The sequence below is a fragment of the Gossypium raimondii genome, chromosome 13, assembly GCF_025698545.1.
Source record: "Gossypium raimondii isolate GPD5lz chromosome 13, ASM2569854v1, whole genome shotgun sequence".
NCBI lineage: Eukaryota > Viridiplantae > Streptophyta > Magnoliopsida > Malvales > Malvaceae > Gossypium > Gossypium raimondii.
The window spans coordinates 27315028-27329048 of record NC_068577.1 but is presented as its reverse complement, the minus strand read 5'-3'; positions in this window follow the sequence as shown (position 1 = coordinate 27329048).

Genomic DNA, 14021 nt, shown 5'->3' with positions numbered 1-14021 from the left:
AGCCCCAATAATCGTTACACCTGATTGGAACTCACCTTTTGAGTTAATGTGTGATGCAAGTGATTATGCTGTTGGAGCTGTGATGGGTCAAAGAAGAAATAAAGTATTCCACCCCATTTACTATACAAGTAGAACCTTGACGGGAGCCCAACTCAATTATACCGTAACTGAAAAGGAACTATTTGCTATAGTTTTTGCTTTTGACAAATTTCGTTCATATCTTATAGGTACCAAAGTTACAGTATTTACTGACCATGCGGCCATTAAATACTTGCTCATGGAGAAAGATGCAAAATGAAGGCTAATTCGTTGGATACTTTTACTCCAAGAATTTTACCTTGAGATCCAAGATAGAAAAGGTGTCGAAAATCAAGTAGCTGATCATCTGTCGAGGTTGGAGCAAGATAAGGTAACCCAGTCGGTGTGCCTATCAACGAAATTTCCAGATGAGAACTTATTTGAGGTAATTCAAATTCATGAAATACCTTGGTTTGCTGATTTTGTCAATTATCTTGCATGTGGAATAATTCTTCGATAAATGACATACCAACAAAGGAAGAAATTCCTTCATGATAGTCGGTATTATTTTTGGGAGGATCCATTTTTGTTTAAATAGTGTGTAGATAATATAATCCAAAAGTGTGTAGCTGAAAGTGAGATTGCTGAGATCTTATATCATTGCCATTCATCTCCAAGTGGGGGACACTTTGGTGGTTCATGTACTGCAGCAAAGATTTTGCAAGCAGGTTTCTTTTGGCCTATACTATTTAAAGATGCTTACGCTTATGTGAAGAACTGTGATAAGTGCCAAAGAACCAAAAATATATCAAGGAGGAATGAGATGCGCTTGACAAACATTTTGGAGATTTAATTGTTCGACATATCGGGCATTGAATTCTTAGGCCCATTTCCTTCTTCATATGGGAACAAATACATCTTAGTTGTTGTGGACTATGTATCCAAGTGGGTTGAAGCTGAAGCATACCCTACAAATGATGCTAAGGTAGTCATGCGATTCCTACATAAGCATGTGTTTACATGATTTGGGACACCAAGAGCTATTATTAGTGATGAAGGTTCTCACTTTGTGAACAAATGACTTAAGTGGTTGCTTGACAAATATGATGTGAAGCATAAGATTGCTACTGCCTATCATCCCCAGTCTAATGAACAAGTTGAAAGAGTGAACCGTGAAATCAAAGGTATCCTTGAAAAGGTAGTACGCCGTAATAGAAATGATTGGTCTCGAAGGCTCGATGATGCATTATGAGCCTATCGAACAACATTCAAGACTCCGTTAGGAATGACTCCATATCGGTTATTCTTTGGAAAGGCATGTCATTTGCCATTAGAATTGGAGAATAAAGCTCACTAGGCTTTGAAGCAGTTAAATTTTGATCTTAAGCAAGCCGGTGAGAGAAGGATGTTACAACTTGATGAGTTGGAAGAGCTGAGGTTGTTTTCCTATGAGAATGCCAAAATGTGTAAAGAAAGATCAAAGAGATGGCATGATAGTCATATACAACCTCGCGAGTTTAAAGAAGGTCAGAAGGTGTTGTTGTTTAATTCAACCCTGAAGTTATTTCCTAGAAAGCTGAAATCCCGATGGAAAGGACCTTATACCATCCACCAAGTTTATCCTTATGGAGCTATTGAATTGTACGACAATTACGGAGGTACGTTTAAAGTTAATGGTCAACGTCTCAAACACTACTGGGATGGTGAAGTTGAGCGAGTTGAATCTTCGTTCAAATTAGCAGACCCTTGATTTTTCATAAACTCATCTTGTAAATAAATAAATAATTAGAATTTATTTTTCTTAATGTTCATTTAATTAATTCTATCTAAAGAGATTGGAACTTAAGCGGGACTGCTGTGACCCCTCCAACTTTTCCTGGGAATTAATTTAATGTAAATTGTTAACAAGAAATCTTCTAATTAGGTTTTAAAATGTTTTTCTAGTTTAAATTATTTTGTTAAATTTTAAATTTTTATGTAAATAAAGGGGGTCAAATTTGGCCCAAGTACTAATAAGTTTTTTTAGTGAGATACAGTCTGATTTTGAGGCCCAAGATAGCAAAAAGGAGGAAAATTTAACCCTTGCCGTCACACCCATTACTTGCTACCCAAGTAAATTTAATTTAGCTAAATTTTTGCTACATGTTGCCCTAATTTTTCCTTATATAAACCCCTCTCCATTCTACTAAATTTTCATATCCCTCAAAGTAATTTGCTTACACCTTAATATTCCTTAAAATCTCTCTTTTTGTGCCGCTAGCCTCAAATCCCGAAAGGAATATCTAGCCCTTTTGTCTTTTCTTTGGCTGAAACTACCTAGTGCTACCACAAGAGAATTGCCGAAGCATTGACGTCGCTGCCGCACACAGTCGTTATCGCTGTTGCATACCACTATTCCTACCGCACGTTGTCGTTGCTGCCGTAACTCCTTCGCTGTCGTCAGGTTTGCCGAAGCAAGATCCATCCTCTTTTGCCAATTTCTCTTTTGCCTCTGTAAGCAGAAACTTTGCTGAATTTTTGGGAAAATACCATGTCTTACAAAAGAACTAGATCATCAAAAACTACTTCTGAAAACCCGATTTTGATCGATGAAGAAGTGAAAGAGCGATTTGATTCAATTTTCAAGAATCAACCTATGATGCCAGAAAAGGGTTCAAACCTGAAGAGTAATGATGTTATGGTTGTCCCTGTGTCGATTACAAAGATAATCAATGCTCTCAACTGGGAACAATCCTATGATGCTCGTTCACTTCCTGATGATGAACTAGTTCGAGAATTCTATGCTAGTTTGACTACACAATATGCTACCGAAGTTATCGTTTGAAAGAAAAAGGTATCTCTTACTTCTAAGTCCATCAATGATTTGTTTAATTTACCTGATGTTGAGGAAGATGAGTACTACCCTATGATGGACAATATCAATTGGGATTTTCTTTAACAAGTGCTTGATGTTGTGACAAATCCGGGATCCCAATGGATTATAAGAAAGTATAGAAACCATTCTTGTCGAAGAGAATATTTAAAACCAGTAGCAAAGGTTTGTTCGCTACAGTTTTATGTCTATCTCACATAGTTCCACCATCTCGATGGAACGAATGCTTTTGTTATATGCAATTTTAACAGAAAAGTCTATTAACGTTGGGAAAATTATCCTCAAGGAGATTCATGATTGTGCTAAAAAGCAAGCAGGAAGTGCTTATTTCCCATCATTAATCACTTCACTTTGCTTAAGGGCCATGTTAAAACACAAGCAAATCTGAAGGGGTAGTATGTTCAAGGGTGCATCACAAGTCATGATCTTGAAAGGTTAGCAGAGGGAGTGCATGAGCTGAACCAAGGCGAGCAAGAGGAACCAATTGAGCCAGAAATTGAAGAGTCAACAAATAAAATTGAAACTGAAGCTGATTCGGTTATAGACACTGAAAAAGAAGAATCTGATAAGGAACCAAATAGTCCTCAACCAGCTGAAGGAACTGAAAACTTTGAACCAAGGGTTGAGCTAGAAGAAGAACCAGTCAAGCTAAGTGTTGAACCAGAATTTACGACTCCAATACTGACTCATACAAGTACTTCAAAGAAATCGGAGCTGTCAATTTTGGTGGATATGTACAAGTTCATGCACAATCAACAACAAATTTACTAGAAATATGAAAAAATTAGGGATGATTCAATTCGAAATACTTTTAAGAATATCTCTAACACTTTTGTTCCTGAGTTCCCAGATGCTATCTTTGAGACATGGATGGAAGATACTGACAATGCAAGCGGAGATGGAACTAAAGAAGACAAGGGGAATGAGTCAGAAAAATAAAAGGGGGGATTCTTGTCTTATTACTTATTTAATTGTTTTTTAGGTCTTTAGGAATTTATTTCTTTAGTAATTAGAATTTAATTTTTTGCAAAATAAAACATAGCAAGGATGAATAAATACTTCTTTAGAAAGAAAAAGACTAAGTGATGTGGTAATGAGAATGAACATGTCTAGGATTGGGTTATTGGGAAAGACTTGGTATTTAAGCAGTCTTAATGACTCACCTATCTTTCTTTACAACCCTACTTGGTGTTCAGTTTTCATTCATTACTTTGTTCTTGCAATGAGAACATTGCTTCTTTTTAAAGGGGGTAAGGCGAATATATTGCTCAAATTTTAAAATTTTCAAGTATGTTTGAATCATTTCTTTCATAATTATGTAATAAATGAATGTTTAGAGAAATTATTTTTAATAAGATAGCTTGTATGCAAGTAGGAATGATGATTTTATCTGAGTGATTGTATGTTATCGTGACGAATGGAATGTTTTTATGATCTTAGTCTTAGGTAATGTTTTCCATGAAAACTTAGTTTCTCTTAAGATTAGACATGCATGAAGGTTTGTATCTTTCTTGAGGCAAAATCCTAGGGGACATAAAAATCTAAAATGATATAGGCACCATTTTTTTGGACCGTTTGAGCCTTTTCAAGCCCACATTATGATATTAGACCCTTGAAACTACAATTTTGAGCTTTAAGACCTATTTTTGAAATGAACCTACATTATAAGCTAGTTACCATCTTTTTAAAATTATCCTAATTTTGTGCACCTATTTTAACTTAAGTGTCTTGGGAATCAACATTTGAGGAAATTTTCATAAAGATGTATGTGCTCATGCTTAAAAAAAATAATCACAAAAACAAAGAAAGAGCGAAGAAAAGTTCGCCTAGTCTTTAAAAAGGAAAAATGTATGAGCTTGAGTTCCAAATAAGTTTGGGGTGTTCCAAAGGTTCACTTGAAGAAAAATGTTGAATTTTGAGAAATCTAGGACAAGTTAGAGGTTAAGATTTTTGAAACCGAAATGTCCCATCTCTTAAAAATCCCTACCTTTAAACCAAGCCCCATTACAACCTTATAAAAGACCTATTGATTTGATGATTATGTCACCTACATTAGTGGAGAGGAAGTATTAAGTTCAACATATGAAGATCATAAATAAGCCTTATGATTGTTTGCTTGATTGATGAGAAATTGTGTTGAACGAAGAATATTATCTATGGCTCTGACATACATGCAAACTATGATTAATGTTGGCATATCTTGAAACTTATAATAAAATTTTCAAAATGTTTGTATATGAGTTACTTGTTAATAAAGAAGATCTATGAGCATGAATTTGTTTATGCATAATTATGAAACGAAGATTGATGCTACTTACACTCTTAGCAAAATTTTCCTTAGCAAGACCTTGTGCTGTGCATGAACATTACTCGGGGCGAGCAATGATTTAAGTTTGGGGGTGTGTAAACGGAAAAATATAAAGGACTTTTCCCATATAATTCATCAACTTTTTACTTAAAATTGTTGTTAAAACCAAGTAATTGTTTAATAAATTAATGAAATATGTGAAAATATGAAATTAGGACATAAAAATTATTAAAATGTGATTTTATGTTTTATTATATAGTTTTCATGCATAAAATAGCTTATTTTATATTAATTTAAGCATATTATATTTTTAAGCTATGAAGTGGGCCATACATGATTAAATTAAATAATAAAATATAATGTTATATTTTAATAATTCATTGTAAATATTTCATTAATAAAATTGGGTTTAATTACTTAAGTAAATTGATTAATTAAAGTGGTTAAATTAATTCATTTGGTCCTCTAAACTATCGTTATTTTTTATAGGTCTGAGAGTTTTCTTCTAATTCCAAAACCGTTCAAAGTGGGGACCAAGTCAACCCAATTTTTGGCTGCACATGGCTGATTATAATCCAATTTTTGGTTTAATTATACAAGGCCCTTGAAGAGTTGAAGAAATTAGAGATTTACCTGAAGGTTTGTTGGAGACCGAGTCTTAGTCCTGAGTTGTTGTGGCATTCAAATTGACCAAAAATGAAGGAAAAATCAGCCACATTTCCTCAATTCATGGCCGGCCACTCTTGGAGGAGGTTTCAAAGGATGGACACTCCTAATTTTTGCAAACTAGCTCCCTTGCCTCACCTATAAATAAGAGCTCATTTCTCATTTTATCCATCATCCCTCATCACATCATCCCTCTCATCTCTCATCCTCTCTCTCAACTATCTTAGCTCTCACGCCTATCATCATCCTTGCATAAAGGTTTTATCAAATTAGCCTCTTAAAGATCCCTTGGTCGGCCTCCTTGGAGAACCATCAACAAAGAAGCAACGCAAAGAAGCGAAGGAGCCTCGTCAATCAGAGTCTTGGGTGACAGCCACTTTGAATTTTGTTTAATCTTTCTTTTCTTTAATTTAATATAAAGATGTTTGCTATGTGTTCTTTGTTCTTGTTTACGAAAATGATAGCTTAATTTTATTTAAGCTAGGATTATTTTGATTAAATAATATTTATTTGATTCATGCTTATAATGGTTGTGCCTCAATCGATCATGTTTACAATTAAAATCAAGTTTTTATTTCGTTCATACGTGATTGAAATACACCTGAATTAGTTGAGCGATCCTAACCAGACGACGGCTAATGGACGCATAATTGAAATGTGCATGCTCAATTTAGATCCTAACCCGATTAAATTGTAGGTTGCATAACAACCCTAACCAGGCTCTATTATCTGCATCGTTTTTAGATTTGTGTGATTAAATTATTTCAAACCTAACACGTCCTTGTTACCTCACACGAATGCTAAGAAAACCTTAGTAAATTAGGATCATTAAAATGCGTATTTACTAAGTAAAGGATTCCGAAAGGACCTAATTTTTTTCCAAACTCATGAAAGATTGAGTTGCCATGGAATGTTTTTCTGAATATTATTAAGCTTGATGATGATAAATTAAGTTTAATTAATGTAATTGTCCTAGTTTATTTATGTTATAATTGTTTCAAATTGTGTTAAATTTGCTAAAATCTATTTCATTCATATAGTCTGCATATTAGGATAATTTACATTAGGGATCATTGCATCTAGTTTATACCACTTCTCAACTATATTTTGTTTTTATTTTTCAAATTGTTAATATAATTTTACAAATTAAGTGACTTAGCACAAATACAATCCTTGTGGAGATGATAACTCTATACTTACTTATTACTTGATAACGACTGTGTACACTTGCACAAACCTGAGCGTTACACATCTTCGCATTAATGGTATGAAGGTACATCAACTTGTGACATGAAGCATGCAAATTCATTCCCCATTTCAGTGCATGTAAGTAACCATTCACTGTGCTGAATTCATGAAGCACATTCCCCTTTGTGTTGGCGTATATGGCCATATTTGTATGAAATTGAATGGTCAAGTTATCCTCCCCTTCAAGCCACTATCCATGTACCTTTCACATACCTTAAATTTGGCAAAGCTTTAGGTACATTTATTCGACATTGATTAGGGAGCTTGAAGAGTCTTGATTTGGCCACCCGAACAGTCCCTACAAATATAGATAAGAAGGAATGAAACCAATGCAACAAACATACTAGAATTTGGCTCAAAGACTCCATGAACATGAAACTTATCAACATGAAACAAATTAAATTTAAACTAGACTCTTACTAGGAAATACACAACATAAAAACAAGATAATAAACAAACCTAAGAACTTAAACACACAAATAAAGTCTATACTAAGTTGTGGACACAATAGCAAACACTTTGAAAACATGATATTTGATGCATAAGAATTGTTAAAAACATAACACTAAAACACGTAACATAAACTTAGTTTCATATGACTCAAAATAAACATGACAAAAATAAGAACACTATATAAATGCATGAATATGAAATACACACACACGTTATGGACTAAAATATTAACAAAAACAGCAAATATAGGACATTCACATATCATCTTAAACTTGGTCCCTTCATGTTTGGGCCAATCCCGATATCTTTAACCTGCATTAGAACATGATGTGACCAAAATCACATTAACATTTATTTGGACAGTGGAAGAATGTACATTGGAAGTGAATGAATGATCATATTCATGTTTTACCAAGGGAGAATAATTTTGGCCATTCAAAGTATATGAACATACATGGTCCACTTAGATACATGAATGGTATACATACATGTACGACATTAATGTGGGTACAATACACTTGAGGAAGGCGCTATTAATTCATACATGAACATCCAAGAGGGAAGCATTCGGTCATACATACACCTAAAAGATTCATGAACCATTTTGGTTCATGTAGGACTTGTGTACGTGAACCACCTTTATGGCCAAATTTTGGCCATTCAATGATGTGATTTCTTGAACCTGAATAGAACCTCGATAATATTCTAACGAGACCCATACTTGAAGTTAGAAATTCACGTTTTGTTAAGGACCACCTTAAACAAGAACAAGCAAATAAATAACCTTGACCCGAGGTGCTTGGAAGTTTTGAGGAACCAAAATTATATGAACCCAACCTGCTTAAACTTGAAAAATACCCGAACCTAGGTATAAGAAGGATTGGTGTCGCCACACTCTGGAAAGGGATGAGAAGGGGAGTGATAAGACAAGTGAGCGCCACAAAATCAAAGTTTTGGTAAGTTCAAAAGGTTCAATGAAGAACCACGAAATAAACTCTAATAATATAATTTGTATTCAAAAGTTGATTAATCTTTTACAATGACATGAGAGAGCAATATATAGACCTAGGCATACTAAGGGCCATATTAGGCCATTAAGAAGTTCATGCATGAGAACTATTCATAATTACATTCATTCATGCATTTTCCAAGTTCATAGAATGATTGAAAGGCTACATTCTTCCTCCTTTGACCGTGCATGAATATGTAGGTGTCAAGCATGCTTCATAAATTCTTGCATTAAAGCTTGGCATGTGCATGAATGGTTTAATGAATCAAAAAATTCATCCCCCAAGCTGGTGCATGAATATTTTTGTTGATCCCCTAAACTAGCGACGGATACGGGGTAAGGGTGCTACATTTAGTGGTATCAAAACTACGATTTAGCTGATTCTCGAACTGAATGTAGCATATGTGAGTCTAGTTATTCATGTCATTATATAACCTGTGATAGTGTGATAACTCCTGACATGTTTTGAATTATATTTTTAGATAGTAATGGATTCCAACCAAGTAGACTCTGATGGTGTAGAAAGTAACGTGCAAGCCTCCATTCACAGAGCAGCATCGTCTGGTTCTTGGCCCGTATCTAAGGGTCGGGGAGGAGAGGCTAAGGAGGCTTTCTTCAAAATGATGAACGAATGGTTCACAGAGTTTGTTTGAATAAACATGGCTGCTCAACGACCTCTACCCCCACCTGTTCCTCAATTGGTTCCCGTAGTTCCTTAAGGTATAGGAACTTTACGCACGAATAAGCCGCCAGTTGATAAAATTCACAAATATGGAGCTGAAGAATTCAGTGCTACAGTAGATGATGATCCTGAGAGAGTTGAGTTTTCGTTAGAAAGTCTTTGATGAGTTATAATGTTCACTGGCCGAGTATGTTAAATGTGCCGTATCACTATTGCAAGATTCAACATATCAGTGGTGGAACATGTTGATTTTTGTAGTACCGAGAGAGCGTATCACATGGGAATTCTTTCAAACTGAGTTCCAAAAGAAATATAAAAGTCAAAGGTTTCTCAAAAGCTCAAAGAATTTCTAGAGCTTAAACAGGGTCGTAAGAAAATATCTGAATATGAAAGAGAATTTGTCAGATTGAGTAAGTACGCCTAAGAATGTATTCCAACTGAAGTTGCTATGTGTAAATAGTTTTAAGACGGGTTGAATGAAGACATAAAAATTTTAGTCGAGATTTTGGAGTTGAAAGAATTCGTTGTTTTGGTTGATAGAACACATAAAGCCAATTAGCTTAGTAAAGAAAAAAGAAAATTTGATTTTGAAGCTAGAGATTTAAGAAAAAGATCGACTGGGAAATCATATCATTCATCATCAAAGAGATCGAAAGACTACCATAATTGTTCAACTACTGCAGTGGGATATCCTAGCAAAGATCATGGTAAGCAACACGCAAGTTCTAAAGCTCAAGCCACATCAGTAGCAATCATTGGTAGTGTTAAAGCAAACAAACCTGATTTTCAACGATGTTGACGACGACACTTTGGTGAATGTCAGATCAATCATGGAGCCTGTTTCAGATGTGGTCCGTATGAGCATTTTATTCGGGATTGTCCTTAGTTACCTGAAAAGAAAAGATTTAGATTGTTCGATCGAGCAATACAGTTGTAAGAGGGAGACCGATGAGGAACCCTAAAAATGTAGATAATAGTCAAAGTGCGACTAAGGATTCAACTGTGAGGTTCGAGGGCCGTGCACCAGTTAGAGCCTATGCGATCCGTGCACGAGAGGAAGCTTCTGCACCAGATGTTATTACTGGTACTTTTTCAATCTTTGACACTAAAGTTACTACTTTGATTGATCTTGGATCAACTTATTTGTATGTATGAACGACTCTAGTGTAAATTAAAAGTTTACTTGTTGAGTCTATTGAATTTTTGGTTAAAGTATCAAACCCCCTAGGTTTGTATGTGTTAGTTGATAAAGTTTGCAAGAACTGTCCTATGATAACTCGGGGTTGCAACTTTCCAGCCAATTTGATGTTATTAGCATTTGATGAGTTTGATGTGATTCTAGGTATGGATTGGCTGACTCTGCATGATGCTGTAGTGAATTGTAGACGAAAGCTTATTGTGATAAAATGTCAGAATGGTGAGACACTTTGGATTGAATCAGATGAGTCGAGTGAGTTGCCTATAGTTATTTTAGCTATGTCAGTGTAGAAATATGTGAGAAAAGGTTATGATATGTACCTTGCTTATTATCTAGATTCTAAAGTGTCTGAGTTGAAACTCGAATCAGTGCCTGTGATCTGTGAATATCTAGATATGTTTCCAGAAGAGTAACTCGGGTTACCACCGATCATAGAGGTCCAATTTGCTATTGAGTTAGTACTAGGAACATCATCAATCTCGATAGCTCCGTACAGAATGGCTCTTACAGAGTTGAAAGCTCAGTTGCAATATTTAACAGATAAAGGTTTTGCACGACCTAGTTTCTCGCCTTGGGGAGCATCGGTTCTGTTTGTTAAGAAAAAGGACGGGTTGATGAGAATGTGTATCGATTATCGGCAGCTCAAAAAAGTTACAATTAATATTAAGTCTCCATTACCGCGAATTGATGATTTGTTTGTTCAGTTGAAAGGTGCAACGATATTCTAAAAGATTGATCTACGTTATGGTTATTATCAGTTGTGGGTTAAATACTCGGATGTGCCAAAAAATGCATTCAAGTCCAGGTACGGACATTATGAATTTCTTGTGATGCCGTTTGGTTTAACTAATGCACCTGCAGTATTTATGGATTTGATGAACAAAATTTTTAGACCGTATTTATACCGATTGATCGTGGTTTTTATTGATGATATTCTATTCTATTCTCGAGACGAGAAGGAGCATGCTGAATATTTGAGAGTTGTACTGCAAACCCTACATGATAAACAACTATTTACCAAATTTAGCAAATGTGAGTTTTAGATATGAGAAGTGGGTTTTCTAGGACATATAATATCAGCTGAAGGCATCATAGTTGATCCGAGTAAAATTTCACCAGTTGTTGACTGGAAACCTCTGAGAAACGTATCCAAAGTCAAAAGTTTCCTGGGATTAGCTGGTTATCATAGAAGATTTGTCAAAGGGTTCTCGATGATAGCTACTCCGATAACATGACTGTTACAAAAAGATGTGAAGTTTGAGTGGTCCGAGAAAGGCCAACAAAGTTCCAATCAGTTGAAAGCACTGTTGAGCGAGGCATCAGTTTTAGTTTAGCTTGAATCGAGTAAAGAATTTGTAATTTTTAGCAATGCATCTTTGACCGGTTTAGGCTATGTTTTGATGCAAGAAGGTAAAGTGATAGCTTATGCTTCCAGACAGTTAAAGCGGCATTAAAAGAATTACCCGACACACGATTTATAGTTAGCAGCAATTGTGTTAGCATTGAGGATTTGGCGACACCATCTATATGGAGAAAAATTTCACATTTATACCGATCATAAAAGTTTGAAGTATTTAATGTTGCAAAAAGAATAGAACCTAAGACAGCACAGATGGCTTGAGTTGTTGAAAGATTATGATTTGATTATTGATTATCATCCGGGAAAAGCAAATGTAGTGGCTAATGCTCTGAGTAAAAAATCTTTGTTTGCTTTATGAGCATTGAATATGCGGTTGTCATTGTCTGTTGATGGTTCGATTTTAGCTGAGTTAAAAGCTAAATCATTGTCCTTACAACAAATTTGTGAGGCTCAAAAAGTCGATGATGCGTTGATAGCTAAATGGAAATTATGTGAGTCGATTCTTGATTTAGATTTTCAGATTGGGTCCGATGATTGCTTACTTTTTAGAGGCAAAGTTTGTGTATCGAGGGATGCATAATTAATTCTGAAAATTTTACATGAAGCCCATTATGGTAGTTTGTCCATTCACCCTGGTAACATTAAAATGTACAATGATCTGAAACAGATGTACTGGTGGCCGAGTATAAAGTGAGAGATATCAGATTTTGTATCGAGATGTTTAGTATGCCAGCAAGTAAAAGCTGAACATCATGTACCTTCTGGTTTGTTGCAGCTAGTACGATACTAGAATAGAAATGGGAGTGAGTTACTATGTACTTTATATCGGGTTTACTCCTATCTCCGAAAAAGAAAGATGATATTTCGGTGTTCGTTGATCGTCTAACGAGGTCAGCACATTTTATTCTGGTATGTACAGATTACTCCCTTGAGAGACTAGCTGAGTTATACATCTATGAGATTATTAGATTGCATGGGGTGCTAGTTTCTATTATATCAGATAGAAATCCATGGTTTACATCACAATTTTCGAGCAAGTTGCAGGGAGCTTTAGGTACGTGGTGATACGATCTCGCCTCGGTGATGATTCGAGTCGTTTGTTGCCCGATCATTAAAATGGAAAAATATTGTTCAATTTGGAGTTTAATCGAATTTGGCTAAGTGAAATGATGTTGGAAATGGCTAGGTGAGTGAGGATGGAGATTCGGCTAAGGTTTTGAAGCAAACAAATCAGAATGTTGGATAGAACAGAAACTTGAGCTTAAGGACAAGCGTGAACCAATACTATAGAGAGTATTGACCCGAAACTTATAAGTCACTTATAATGCTGGAAAGGACCTTGACCCGCTAACTATAAAGAGTTAGGAACCAAAGGTATCAAATGGTTGAACGCCACACTCGGGATTGGAGTGATAAGTTCAAAGAAACAAGAAAGATGCCACTAGAAAGCTAGATCAGTCTACTTGAGTCTTAAATGAATTTAGATAAAAATTTCAAGGTATATTGTTTAACCCAAAATTGATTACAAAGCAAACTATTTATAGCTAAATTCCTAGGATAGCCGAATGTACACTTAGTAACCAAATGGACATTTGATTTTAGCTTTTAATGAGCTGAAAGTTCCATAAAATTTCTAAGTAGCTTCCTCGAAGTTCCTTGTGCATAGAGGACATCAATGGAGAGCTTCTAAATGGCTGGTTTCAGCTGGAAATTAATTGAGGTGTTTTGGGAGCTGAGTTTGAATCAAGTAGATTCAGCCATAGTGCTTGAATGACTTTAATTGTGCTGCTTTGGTTATCTAAACAGCCTTGATGATTTTAATGGTGTCTTGAGTACTCCAATAGCCATCAGGTGTGAAAGTTGAATGTGAGCAGCCCCTTGTGTGTGAATGCACAAAACCGAACAGCCATGCCATGTGGAAAGAACCTCCAGCAATGTGAAAAGAATTAAGCAGGTCAATGGTCAGCTTTGGGAAGAAGGAAAAACAATAGCTTTTCATGTGTCATTTGTTGTACACGAAAAGGTATTTGGAAAACTAAACCATCAGCTCATCTTCTTAATTGTAGTCCATGCACATGGCTGCACAAATTAATCCAGCAAATTGAGTGAGCTCAAGACATGTTAAATTCAGCAACTAGACACATTAATTTGGAACATGTAATTAATTTTCCTAAGGTAAGACACATTAAAAACAAATAATAACTAAG